The sequence below is a fragment of the Sorex fumeus genome, unplaced genomic scaffold (genome assembly GCF_029834395.1).
Source record: "Sorex fumeus unplaced genomic scaffold, SorFum_2.1 ptg000056l, whole genome shotgun sequence".
Classification (NCBI taxonomy): Eukaryota; Metazoa; Chordata; class Mammalia; order Eulipotyphla; family Soricidae; genus Sorex; species Sorex fumeus.
In genome coordinates this window covers 484,732-499,798 of record NW_026606113.1, presented here as the reverse complement: position 1 = coordinate 499,798, position 15,067 = coordinate 484,732, and the positions used below count along the sequence as shown (strand labels likewise).

Here is a 15,067-nt window from a genome sequence, read left to right as displayed (position 1 = left end):
ACGGTACTTCAGGAACAAAAAGAGGATGCAAGAAAAAGAAAAGATATCCACTGATCATGGATTGGGAGAATTAACATTGTAAAAATGGCAATACTACCCAAAGCATTGTACAAATTCAATGTGATCCCTTTAAGGATATCCATGACATTCTTCAAAGAAATGGAGCAAACACTCCTGAAATTCATATGGAACAATAAGCCCCTACGAATAGCTAAAGCAATTCTTGGGAAAAGGGAAATGGGAAGAATCAACCTCCCCAGCCATAAACTCTACTACAAAGCAGTAATAATTAAAACAGCATGGTAATGGAACAAAGGCAGAACAGCTGACCAATGGAACAGGATTGAATATACAGACATATACAGGCACCCCTACCCCCAAGTATATACTCAGATAATCCTTGATAAGGGAGCAAGAAATGTGAAATGGAGCAAAGAAAGTCTCTTTAACAAATTATTCTGGCAATTTGTTAAATGGACAGCTACATGCAAAGAAATAGGCTCATATCTCTACCTAACATCATGTAAAAAGTAAGATCAAAATGGATTAAAGACCTCAACAACAGCCTGTAATCCATAAGGTGCATTGAAGTCAAAGTTGGCAAAATGCTTCACGACATTGAAGCTAACATTATCTTCGAAGATGGCATGCCACTGGCCAATCAAGTGAAAACAGAGATAGACAAATGAGACTATCTTAAACTAAGAAGCTTCTGCACCTCAAAAGAAACAGTGACCAAATACAAAGATAGTCTACAGAATGGAAAAGTATATTCACCCGATACCCATCCAGTAAGAGGTTGATATCAAGGATATACAAAGCACTGGTTGAACTCCACAAGAAGAAAACTTTTAACCCCATCAAAAAAAAGGGTGACAAAATGAACAGAAAGTTTCTCAAAGAAAAAATCTGAATGGCTAAAAGTCACATGAGGAAATACTCTACATCACTAATCATCAGGGAGATGCAGATCAAAACAACAATGAGATATCATCTCATACTACTGACACTAGCCCACATCCAAAAGAATAAAAGCAACCAGTGTTTGTGGCGAGCAAGTGACCCTCCTTCACTGATGGTGGGAATGCCGATTGGTTCAACCCTTTTTGGAAACTATGTATGCTTCTCAAAATATTAGAAATTGAGCTCCCATTTGATCCAGCAATACTACTCCTGGAAATATATCCCAGAGAGTCCAAAAAGTCCAGTCGAAATGCCATCTGCACTTGTATGTTTATTGCTGTACTGTTCACAATAGCCAAAGGTTGTAAAAAAACCTGAGTGTATGAGAACAGATGACTGGTTAAAGAAACTTTGGTACATCTACACAATGTAATACTATGCAGCTTTTAGAAAAGATGAAGTCATGAAATTTACACACAAGTGTTTCTACATGGAAAGTATCATGCTAAGTGAAATGAGCCAGAAAGAGAGTGACAGACATAGAAAGACTGAACTCATCTGGGGAATATAAAGTAACAGAATGCGAGTCAAACACCCAAGAATATTTGAGATAAGTACCAGGAGGTCTGCTCCACAGCTTGGAAGCTGGCAGCACATGTTGGGGGGAAAGGCAGTTAAGATAGAGAAGGGAACACCAGGTAAAGGATGTTTGGAGGACTTGCTTTGGATGCGAGATACATGCTGAAAGTATACAATAGACCGAACACGATGGCTACTCAATACCTCTATTGCAGACCACAACACCATATAGGAAAGAGTGAGCAAAAGGGAATGCCCTGCCACAAATACAGGGAATGGTGAAGTGGGCAAGTGGGAGGGTACTACAGGGTCATTGGTAGTGGAGAATGGACACTGGTGGAGAGACACCGGGTACTTGATCATTGTATAACTGAAACCCAAGCATGAAAGTTTGTAAGTCTACAACTGTACCTCATGGTGTTTCACTAATTAAAAATAAAATGTAAAGTGGGGGCGGAAGTGAAACAAAGAAAGGAAGTACTCCTAGATAGAAGACCTTAAGTAGTCTAATTCTATGTCTATCCAATGTCTAATTTAAGTAAGAAAGAGGCAAAAATTTTCCGTTTGATTTTTCAATATGAGATCATAATCGATTTGAGCATGAACAATATTAATGTAAACTTGATGAGATAGGATTGAGGAACAGGGGAAAAGAAATCTGAGTTTCTCTGACAATTTCTCTGAGGAAAGCAAGCAAAGAAATTAGAAATAAGTAAGAGGCTGGGGTAGGAATTTCAATTATGTGGTTAATGGAGGTTAGACTAGTCCTAGGCGCTGCTAGAATTTCAAGGTACACATGTGCACCTGAATCACAGAAAAGTCTTGTTACTAATTAGTATTGTTAGTAATTGTTACTTGTTACTATATCTTGGATATTCTCAAGGGTGGATGTAGATAAAAATCATGTAAATGTGGTCCATGGTATGAAAGTAAGGGGCAACTGTTAGGATGGGAGTCACAGGAAGGAAAATTATCAGAAGGAGATTATGGTTGAAAACAGATCGAGAAACACTGACCTAAGGAAAACAATTTGAGAAGTTTTTTTTATGCACATTGCTTTTTTTGATGACTCTAATCTGAATTAACTTCTACCTTCCTATTCCTTTGTGCCACTTTCTCATGGTGTGAATCTTTCTTATTTGCCATTCATTGTTTAAATTACCATTATTAGTGTTTTAAGATAGAAAATAGTATTTATCTACCCTATTTTCCCAAGTGACGACCACAGGGTTTGGATTACTTGAAACAAACAAGGAAAAATGGAATGAGTTATAAATGAAGAAATGAATAGAAATGTCCAACAATGATTAGTAGTATTTTGGAATCACTAATAGTTTTTTTAAAAAATGTAAAGAAAAAAGTACATTTGGCTAACTGGAATGATGAAATATTAAACATTGCTTAAATTTCAATTTCCAGATACCCTGAGGGATCTGAGATTTTTTATATTTAAAAATGCATAGTAACCAGCCCTGAGATTCCTAATATGGCTATTATGTGGCATTTCAAATATGATCAAGTAACTTTCAAAGAAAATGCTGCTTTGAAAACAATGAATTGTTTTGTCATTAACCATTCACATCTATGTCCCCAACTGTCATCATTTTAACAAGTGTTATTAGTGTAAGAAAAACAATAAAGACCATGCTTTGGTCTTCAATGCTATAATTAGCTTATAAACTAATCCATTTGTAGCAGGCTTCATGTACCGTATCTAGGGTTTACACGAGGGATATTTAAGGCCCATTTAGTAGGATAAATTCATCTATCAGTCCAAGTCTTTTAAAATGAAAACAGCCAAAAAAGGCAACTATCTTCCTGTTATAGTTCCCACCTCCGCAAGTATTAAATGAAGACATTTCTGCTTGATATTCATCATTTGGCAATGACCATTTCATCACTCAGACAATTTGAATAAAAGATATTAGTCTTAGTCATTAGTAACTTGGTCAGGGAAGAGAGAAAAATTGGACACTTAAGAACATTTTACTTTTCTGTCATTTCAGACTAAATGACACTCTTAAATGATGGCTAGTCAAACCTACAGAATCTATTAGTAACTTGAAAATAAGTGTGAAGGGATGCCAAAACCCAAAGGAATCTTAAACTTGCATTTATCAGCCTTGTCACATCATTGCTACTGGTAATAAAAGCATTTTTGTTTTATGTTGCAATGTCTACAGAGAATAATATTTTTTGTACTGGAGTAAAAAGTGATATTGCAACATTCATCACATTGTTTGATAGAAAATAGCCTAAAAAGGTTGAAAATTGATATTCATTATTTTAGGGCTAATTTTAAATCTAGCACATTTATAAAAGTTTTCATGGTTGCTTTTTATAAAGTTTCAGTATTCAATAGCTACTTGATTTTAAGAAACATTTCTTTATATAGATTTCATAGATTTTGTTGGTCTCTCAAGTAATTGCTCAGGTTTTAATGGTGGTGGTAGTACCTGACCAATTTATTGGTGCACTGCATTTCTAGAAAGACTCAGTTGCTATTCCATTGCACTGCAATGATTAAAGAAACAAAGAATTGACAGTTTTCAAATTATATAAAAATTTATCAGAGTTAAGACTTTCATTCTCTTCTAAATTCCCCCTCCTCTTTCGAGGTCTCTTAAGCACTGATCCAATGAAAGAAAACTCAATCTAGGAGTACAACAGAAACCAAGACTCTACGGCATGGTTTAAATGGATTGCCACATTTATATGAGCATTGATTTTTACATGACTGCATTCAGAAACAAAATACTATCCTCTGTGATCAATTCATTCAGAGTTTCCATCTCAGAAAAATTAAAACAGAATGAATTCAGAGCAGCAACTCTATCTTTTAACTAGAATTCTGAAGCATGTCTCATGAAGAAAACATTTATTATACCTCCCTCTTACTACAGACATCAGGACAACTGATGAAAACTATTTTCTGAAACTATTGAGGATTTAGAAAGTAAAATAGGTGCAATTTCTTTAAATATTAATATTAAAGACAAATTGCTATAATGTAATGCAAATCTTACAGTGTCAGTTAAACACTTTCTAAAATGATAGCAGAAAAGCAGATATTTTAATATCCGGAATTTTTTGTAGGTGCTGTATAGGTGCTGTATATTGTATATCTTTCACCAAGATTATAACTATCACTCAAACTTAAAGTCTATATCCCAGAAAATGTAAAATAAAATTTATATGCACATACACTTAGAACAGAACTTGAAGTATATGAATTATTCCATTTTCTTTTGCTTGTTAGGAATTTATTTTCATACACAATAATATGTTGCTAGAACCTCAACTCCTTTGATTTGAGATTCTAGCAATATATTTGATTATTGATTTTAGAAATAATATTCTTAGGGCAAGTCTAAGAATAAGTACTTCAAATGAAATTAAAGAATACAATAGAATAGGGTATTCAAGATATGGCTGAAGAAATATAAAAGATTGAGGTATGGGAAATGTTGGTAAGGTATCCTTATGTCTTCACTCTTAAGTCACTGGTGAGTTATAGACAAATTTATATGATATTTGTAACAAAGGGTAGGGAGGGGTTGAGAAATGAATGTGGATGCTAACAGTTACAGTTATTGTATATTCATCAGGAAAGGATGAAAGGAATACATTCAACATTACATTTGGGAGGAGGGCATCTCTCAAGTAGTACACAGTGGACCCACTTATGATTACATATGTTTCCCTGAGCACCATCAGGAATGATTAGAGCACCGAGCCAGGAGTCAGCCCTGAACACCATTAGGTGTGATCCACACACACCCTACACAAAGCTCCAGAGGAGCTTGGTTGATCAAAATGTGAGACTCAAGTCTCCCTGAGGATATAAAGATCCACTAGGTGTGCATCGAACCATAGAAAATCTAAATACATGAAACAGACAATACAATCTGTAAGGAGAAAAACATGGATCTACTATTATAGTTGGAAATTTCAAATATCAGAAACACAGAGACAAAAGCCAGAAAATCAGTAAGGACAAAGTGTCGCTCAATAGCACCATCAATCAACTAGGTTTCATGAACTTCCATGGACAACTTAATTCAAAATAATAAATCACACATTCTCCTCAAACTCACATGGGCTGTTCACTAAAAGAGTCCATATTCTGACCATAAAAAATCCTTTAATATTTTTTATTCTTTTTCAATTGGTGCTCAGGAGGTCTAGAGGGTCCTGTCAGGCCACACCAGATAGTATTTGGTGGCTACTAGGGTACCTGTATAAATAGGGGGGTGTTGCATGAGACTGTGTGTGTGTGGGGGGGGGGAGGATGCAATTGATTGGATGAACAATCGCACAAGAAGGAAATAACGTCAGAAAAGGGAAGGAAAACACTGATCTAGATAAAATGGAGCAATATCTTCAAAGACTCACACAACAGAAGGTAATATAAATTGGACGGTAACTTTAAAGCTACCAGGTGTGAGGAATGCAGGGCGGATATCACCAAGTCTGCTCAGTTTGGGACTAGGCCTCCTCCACCCAGATCCCCAGTCTTCCAGTAGCTATACAGTTACACCCACCAACTGCCATGTAAACCCATCAACAGCCAAGACCCAGAGACTATAAAACCAAGCTCCCGGAAGAGAACAACGCAAAGTCTCTTGTCCCTGCACCTGGCTGTCATCACTGGGGCCCCTTTGAGGGAGGCATGTGGAGTTTCCCTCACTGCCCTGAGCAGAGCCCTGGCAGCTGAAGACCTCCGGGACCCAGCTACACACATGCTGAGACCACTCTCCACATGCTAGGATGAGCCTCACACACAAAGGAACCAAGGTGTGCGGGACCTGGGGCTGAGATCTCCAAGCCTGCTCAGTTTGGGACTGGGCCTCCTCCACCCAGATCCCTATCTTCCAGTATCTAGACAGTTACACCCACCAACTTCCATGTAACCACATCAACAGCCAAGATCCAGAGACTATGAAACCAAGCTCCTGGAAGCACGTGGCAACCTCTTATTATCTAGTTCTCACTCTCAGAGAACCTGGCAGGCTACTGAGAGTATCCTGCCAGAATATATGCCTGACTGGAAAGACTCATAAAGGTGACTAGAGGCTTCCCCAAAAGGCTTCCAACCCTCTCAGAGAGCCCAGCAAGCTACCGAGAGTATCCCACCTGCATGGCAGAGACTGACAAGCTACCCGTGGCATACACAATATGACAAAAAACAGTAACTATGATGGACCGCATCCCCCTGACCCTGAAAGAGCCCTCAATATGCCATCAGGTTACACTAGCACGTGACAGGGATGAATGGAGATGTTACTGGCACCCGCTGGAGCAAATAGATGAACAATGGGGTAATAGTTCTAGTGAACTTTTAAAGATATTGAATAATAGCACAGCACTGTAGCACTGTCCTCCCGTTGTTCATCAATTTGCTCAAGCGGGTCCAGTAATGTCTCCATTGTGAGACTTGTTGTTACTGTGTTTTGCATATTAAATATGTCATGGGTAGCTTGCCAGGATTTGCTGTGCGGGAGAGATACTCTCGGTAGCTTGCCAGGCTCTCCGAGAGGGGTGAAGGAATCGAACCCGGGTCAGCCGGGCTTGCCTTGTGCAAGGCAAATGCCCTATTACTGTGCTATCACTCCAGCACTGCCAAATTAAAAAACATAGAGGTAGATTACCTACTTTAGGTTAAAATACTGGCAGCACACATACAAATACCCCTTGCCTCTGTTCCACAAACATTCGACAAAAAAGAGGGAAAAAAATGCTGACCCATTCAGTGCAGCCCTAGTACCTCTTTCATGAAGAGTGTTGCGGAGACAACAGACCTTGCTATGACTGATACAAAGCACAGGGAGGGAGTCAAGACAATGGTCACATACATTTGAAGTGGGAGGTCAGGATGGTTCTGTGGTGCAATGTGAGATCAACACATACACCACTTAGTAAACTAATGAATGCGTATGATTAATGACAGGGTTTGTCTATGAGGCAGATCAGATTCTTATTTGATGGACAAACAATGAAACAGAATCACCTGCACTGTTGGAACTACAGGATGAAACATATCAGTTGCTTGCTGTGTTCCTGCAGCAGACAGGAAGTGTCTAAAAGGGCAACCTGCTTCCATTACTCAGGAACTCAGCTCTTCCAGACCAAGAAGACACTCCCAATTAGGAAACCGCAACATGGTTCCAACACATCCTAACTTCTACGATATAGTTTTCTCTACTCTTTTATTTCCCCTTACCCAATCCTGTCTTGTAGATAAGGAAACCGGTTCATGTGTCCAGGCATATTTGAAAACTGATTAGCCAATGCTATGTTTTGATTTCCATCAAACAGCCAGGGGATGGGGGTAAATATTGTTTTTGTGAAAATCCCCCCTTAGTGACATTCTCATTCAGCATTTATGATTATATTCCTGTAAGTTGTTTTGCTCACACTATTTAACAAAAAACCTATAAAAATTCCTGCATACCTTGTTTGATTAGAAAAATATTAATATTTTTCATTTATCATTCAAAAACAGGGCAATTTTATGTTTTATTTGTACATAATGATTACATGAAGGGCAGGAATAAATTAATCTAAGGGAAATGAATCCTATATAGTTTTCTTTTCAAGTAAAATGTTTTGTTGTTTAAATAAACTTTTTGATTAAAAGTAAAATTATTGCTGAATGTTAGTAAACATTTACAGTCATTATACCAATTATATACAATCTCTTCTAGATCATAAAAGCCAGGCAATTAGTTTTGAATTCATTCTATGAGGGAAGTTTTAATACCAAATCAAAGATATTTCAATAAAAGAAAGATATAGATGCCGAAATCCTTAGCAAAATAATAGCACATAAATTCAAACAATGTATAAATATAACATTGATTCATCATGACTAAGTGAATTTATCTCAGGTATGCAAATTTCTTTTGATATTCAAAAATCAATTAATGAGACTCACAAATAAATCTCAGAAGAGAGCAACAACACTGCAGAGATGCCTCTGAACCTTCAAATCACCATCCAGTTAAATCTCCAATCTTAGCAACTTATTTGAAATTTTTTGAATTCCTAGAGAGACACCTCACACTTTAAGCCACTGATAAACCAAGAGTAGCATCCCACATTTGATAGGGTGTAATGTAGAAGTCAAACAATCTTGATATATATATATATATATATATATATATACATATATATATATCTGGGAGCTCTTTGGCACATTGCAGCAACATGGGAAGATGCCTTTCTTGATGACATTGATGAAGAATATGATCAACTGGTTCAGCACCTCCATGATTGTGCAAGAAACGCCGAGGGGGATAAAGCCACAAAAAGGTGCCTGTCTTCAAAAACTCTTGAGCTCATTCGCCAATGTGGCTGAGCGCGAGTTGTATTTGCATAAATAATATTCAAAACTTCCCTAATTTGGGAAAGGAAATAATTATTCAAGCATAAGTAAATTAAATAGGTTAACTAAATATAATCACACACCATGACATATTATAATCAAAGTGTCAAAAACTAAAGACACCAAATAAAGGTGTTGGGAGGATCCTCCCAGGATGGGAGAAGCATGCAGAAGGTAGACTATAGACTAAACATGATTGTCACCCATTGCCTCTTTTGCAAACCACAACACCCAATGAGAGAGAACAAAAGGGAATGCCCTGCCACAGAGGCAGGGTGGGATGGAGGGGATGGGGGGTGGGAGGGATACTGGGATCCGTGGTGGTAGGAAATGGGCACTGGGGGAGGGATGGGTATTTGATCATTCTATAATTGAAACCCAAGCACAAAAATGTGTAAGTCTGCAACTGTACCTCATGATGTCTCACTATTAAAAAAATTTTTATCATAAAAAAAAACTAAAGACAAGAATACTGCAAGTATTTAGGAAAAATAAAAATTGCATATAAAATCCTCTAGGATTCCTCTGCCCCTCTCGGAGAGCCTGGCAATCTACCGAGAGTATCTCACCCGCACGACAAATCCTGGCAAGCTACCCATGATGTATTCAATATGCCAAACACGGTAACAAGAAGTCTCAAAACAGAGATGTTACTGGGCCCGCTCAAGCAAAATCAATGAACAATGGGAGAACAGTGTATCAGTGTGACAGTGTGACAGGAAATTGTTGCCGGTGGGAGAAGAGGGGAGCAGAGTGTTAAGACTGAAACAGCCATCAACAAATGCCTTTATGTCACATTAGGAAGTAACTGGCCTACGAGCCCTACAAAGCCAGCTGCACCTGAGGTCTGTTTGATCTATATGACATGGGACCTGGTTCCCATGATCTAAGTCTCGGCACACCGTGAAACTCAGGCTGGAGCAGGAAACTGATCTTTGAAAGAAAGAAAAGTTGAGTCTTGTCCTCTGCACTGGTTTTTACCAAGTTTTCATGCACCCCCAAAGAATTTCCGGAAGAAACATACAGGCAAGAAAAGTGTTTAATTTAGAGATTATTAAGAGGAAAATAGAGAAACATGTTCAAGAGAGAACCCATACCTCTCCAGAGGGAAAGCAGTTAAGAATATTTTATCAGGTAAAGGAAAGAAATTATATCTCCAAGTTGAGATGCAGGTGATCCCCAGAATGTAAAGCTCCCCATTTGTCTTTGTTCAAGTTAGTTTTATAATTCTTTACCCAAATTGTCCCTGGTTGGAATTTTCAGTATAGATAAGAGTCTGTTGGCTGGGTATTGTCAAGAAAAAGAGTACACCTCTATGTTCTTATCTCAGACTTTTGTTCCTATGAAGCCTATCCAGAGGGAGTTCACTTCACTGTCCAGTACTGGTGCAACTTAAAGTTTTACTTCTGTTCCTCTGTCCACAAATAGGATCCTTACTATATTTGGCTACTCTAGCACTAGTGACAAAGTAACTTCTGTAAGTCACAACTTTGCTTCATGATATCCTGAGAACTCACATCAGGAGTCTCCTCCCAATCTGCCTATTTGCTTCGAGATTATTCATGAACATTTGCCACAGAAACCATTTAACAGAAGGGAATAGCACAATATATTCAAAGTTCTATAGGATCAGGATTTTTAACCAAGTATATTCTATTCTGACAGATACACACTTACTGTAGAAGGAAGGATAAATAATTTTACTAACAAGCAGAAATAATTAATTAATAATTAATTAGTTGATAAGCAGAGCCTGGCAAGCTACCTGTGGCATACTCGATATGTCAAAAGCAGTAACAATGATGGTCCTCATTCCCCTGACCCTAAAAGAGCCCCCAATATGCCATTGGGCTATACTAGCACGTGACAGGGACTAATGGAGACGTTACCAGTGCCTGCTTGAGCAAATCAATGAACAACGGGATGATAGTGTTAGTGATAGTGATAGTGAATAAGCTGAAATAGAAGTATCACCATCAATCCACACTTGAAAGAAATATAAATTTTTCTTTTATAAAAGTCTGCCCCTCTTGGAGAGCTCGGCAAGCTACTGATAGTACCTCACCCACACAGCAAAGCCTGGCAAGCTACCTGTGACATATTTGATATGCCAAACACAGTAACAAGTGTCACAATGGAGACGTTACTGGGCACGCTCAAGCAAATTGATGAACAACGGAGGACAGTGACAGTGACAGTGAAAAGTAAAATATTTTCACCTACAGGTAGCAAGATACCTGAATTATATAATTCGTAGTGCGGGGAAAAGATTACACTTGTACTCTAAATGGGATGTAAAATAAATACATGTAATAGGTCGCAAGTATAGAACTTTACATAAAAGTTCCATAGTGACCTTAAAACAAAATATAGGTGAGAATAAAAAGACACAAGAAAGTGAAAAAGAAACTCCAACACCATATAAATGACTACAACATACAAAAGAATATATATAAAAACAATAAATCAAGAAAACATCTATAAAATATAATAAAGTGGACTCAATATTTTAATTTCAAGAATTACCTTTTTGTTAATGGTCTAGATTTTCCAATTAAAAATACTGCAAATTAATGTAATACACTATATTAACAAAAGGTTAGAAGGAAACATGATTATTAGAATACATCCTAGGATATTATTAGATAAGATGAAGTACCAACTTAGAACAAAAACCTTTAATACAATTGGATAGGGAAAGAAAAGATCCCAGCATAACAATAACCACAAACTATAAACCCAGAATAAGTAATATCATACATAATAGTGAAAAATGAAAGATTTTCCTTTAAAATCTGAAATAAGCTAAGGCTGTCCATTGTCCTACTTCTATTTAATTTAGCATCTGAGGTCCTAGCCAGAGCAATTAAACAAGAAATAAAACTAAAATAATTCCAGATAAGGAACTTGAGAGATCGTAGCACTTGCTTTCTATAGTCAAGCGAGGTTCAGTTCCCAGCACCCTATATAGTCCTCTCAGTCAAAACCAAAATGAACCCTGAATACAGAGCCAGGAATAAACTCTGAGCACCATTTTGTGTTGACCCCAAACAAAAAAATAATAATTTTATATCAGACATGATTTTTTTTAGGATGTTTGGATAATTTACACAGAAAACCCTAGAGAATTCATCAAAAAATCTACTAGAGTCTTTTAAGTCTGACTACAGTAAAGTGGATGGTTATGAAACCAATATAAAAATCTCTTGAGTGCTTGCTTTGGCAGCACATTACTAAAATTGGAACAATAAAGAGATTAGCATGGCACCTGCACAAGGATGACACGCAAATTCGTGAAGTGTTCAATATTTTTAATTTCAAAATTGCACGGTCATTACTGCAGCCATGCAGCATCATATGTTATTCATAACCAGCAATAGAAAACAAATTGTCTACTGTTGCCTTTTCAGCGGATCTGAGTGTTGGGGTAAAATCTGGTATTGGCATATTGGGTATGCCATGGGGAGTTTGCCAGACTCTGCCATGTGGGCAGGTTACATTTGGCAGCCTGCCAGGTTGTTGAAAGGAAGAATGAGATAATAAGATAATAGGCTTCTGTGAGCTGGGTTTTATAGTCTCTGGGTCTTGGCCATTGGTGGGATTACACGGTGCTGAGGGCAGTTGGTGGGTGTGACCCCGCCTACTGGAAGATGGAGAATCTGGGTGGAGGATGCTCAGCCCCCATCCAAGCAGGCTTGGAGATCTCAGCCCCGGGACCCGCATGCCTTTGTTCCTCTGCTGGTACCTTCATGCGTGTGGAGAGTGGTCTCAATATGGTTGTGGATGGTTCTGGAGGTCTTCGACTGCTGGAGCTCTGGTCAGGGCAGGGAGGAAAACTCAAGTTACCCCCCTCCAAGGGGCCCCAGCGAGTACAGCCAGGTGCAGGGTTAGGAGACTCTGCCCAATATAAAATTATAAAAAATTATAAAAAATAAGGGGGAGTTCATGCCCAATTCAATCAGCTAATCAGTGGCGGAATAAATAGTGGTACTCCTACATAAAAAAATTACTTGATCACTTGACATCCTGTAAATTATCGATTTGCTCGAGGGGGTGCCAGTAATGTCTCCATTCGTCCCTGTAATATGCTAGTGTAGCCCAATGGTGTCTGTTCGTTCTAGGAACACAAAGAGCCTCAAACCAATCATTCAGGTTCTTGGCAAAGAAGTCTGACAATCTTATAGGTGGGCAGCCACGCAGTATTTTGACGTCCTGTGGAATCCAGTTGGTAACAGTTCTAGTCCACCGGTCTTCTCCAAATCTCACTATGTGTCCAACCTATCTGATTTTCTACACCTTGGAAAACAAGAGAGCGTCCATCATTCTTGACCATCGACGGAGGTCAAAATTCTGGATTCTTTCTCTCATTTGAGTGAAATGTGATACTCCTAGCATAGCTCATTTGATTCCTCTTTGGGAGACCCGAATAGCATTCTCATCCTGTTTTCGTAGGGCCCGGATCTCTGACGTGTATGTTAATGCAGGAAGAACAGTGGAATGGAAGAGATGTGCCTGGAACCGGAGGTCTTCATCCTCTTACCTATTTTTTCGATGTTCTTGAAGGCGTTCCAAGCCACTCTCTTCCTCTGCGCAACTCAGGTGCCAGGTCATTCGTCATATTGACATCTCTATCTAGGTACACATAACTGTTGCGTTCAGAGATGTTCATCCCGTTGAGAGTGAATGGAACGTCAGGAACAAGACTTTTTCTCATAAACATTGTCTTTATTAGATTCAGCTGTAGTCTGACTTTTCCACACTCGTGGTCAAAGTTGGCCAGCATTTGTGCTGCTTGGCTAATGTTTGGTGTTATTAGAACCATGTAATCAGCAAAGTGGAGGTGGTGTAGTTGCTGACCATCTATCTTCACTCCCATTCCCTCCCGTTCCAGTCATCGCATGACGTTCTCAAGGGCGACACTAAAGAGTTTTGGAGAAATGGTATCACCCTGTCGAACCCCTCTCTTGTCATGGATGATCACTTCTTTATAGAATGGTGAGATCCTGCTAGTGAATCTGTAATACAGCTCATAGAAGATCCTTGTGTATTAAGTTTGAATTCCCTGCCCACATACCAAATTCCGCAAGATGGATATGTCGTTCCCAATGTTCTCCCTTCCGAAATCCAACACACCATTGTGTGGTAAAGAAGTGAACAGCACCTGGCCTAGACAAGGCAAGACCGAACACCTGAAGAACCTGCTGACAGTACTCATCAATACACTGGCTCAGCTCTTCACATGCTACCTGTCTGAATGCAAGGTTCCATCCCAGTGGAAAACCAGCAGGACCATACTACTGTACAAGAAGGGAGACATCCATGACATTGGCAACTATCGCCCGATCTGCCTGTTGTCTGTTGTCTACAGGCTGTTCACTCGAGTCATCCTGAATAGGATTGGCAGAACACTAGATGAAGAACAACCATGCAAGCAAGCCAGTTTCCAAAAAGGATTCAGCACAGTCGACCATATCCACACGATAACCAAGCTCATTGAGGTTTCTCGGGAGTTCAAGATGCCACTCTGTCTAACATTCATTGATTTAAAGAAGGCCTTTGAATCTGTTGAGACGGAAGCAGTCATCGAAGCCCTAGCCAAACAGGGCATTCAAACATAAAAATCACTATGGAAAATAATGAATGCAAAGAAGAAATTAAATAGCACACTCTTTTCAGTAGTATTCCCTCCCAAAATCAAATACCTAGTAATAAATTTAACAAAGGAGGTGAAAAACCTATATATAAAAACAACAACAAGACATTATTAAAAATCAAAGTATTTTACATCTGGAAATGGAAAGATGTTCAACATACATATGGGGAGAAATGCTACCATCAAACTACTCATCCTACCATAAGCACTTCACAGATTTAATGCAATATCTATAAAAACTCCAATAATAAGATTATTGAGATGGAAAAAAATATTAAACTTTAAGTGGAATCATAAAAGACCTTGAATAGTCTTGGGGTTACTGAAGAAGCAAAAAAAAATTAGGGGCATTATGTTACCTAACTTAACACTGTTGATGCAAAAGTGAATTTTCTTGCGCTGGTGGGTTCTTGAGAATTGTAGGAAAGATTTTCATACAAAATTCGGTAGATGAAAAGTTAGATTTTTTTATACAGATAAAATTATCTGTATAATAAACATCTGGGTTCCTCCCCAGATGTCTGGACCTCTCTTTAACCCGTGAA

General features: G+C 38.4%; 1 non-coding gene across 1 annotated transcript; it reads left to right on the top strand.

Annotated features, from left to right (window-relative positions):
* The first annotated feature begins 12,080 nt into the window (after positions 1–12,080).
* LOC130034075 (U6 spliceosomal RNA) lies at positions 12,081–12,182 on the top strand. The gene has a single exon (XR_008794059.1). It is a non-coding gene; the product is annotated as a U6 spliceosomal RNA (small nuclear RNA).
* The last annotated feature ends 2,885 nt before the right edge of the window (positions 12,183–15,067 follow it).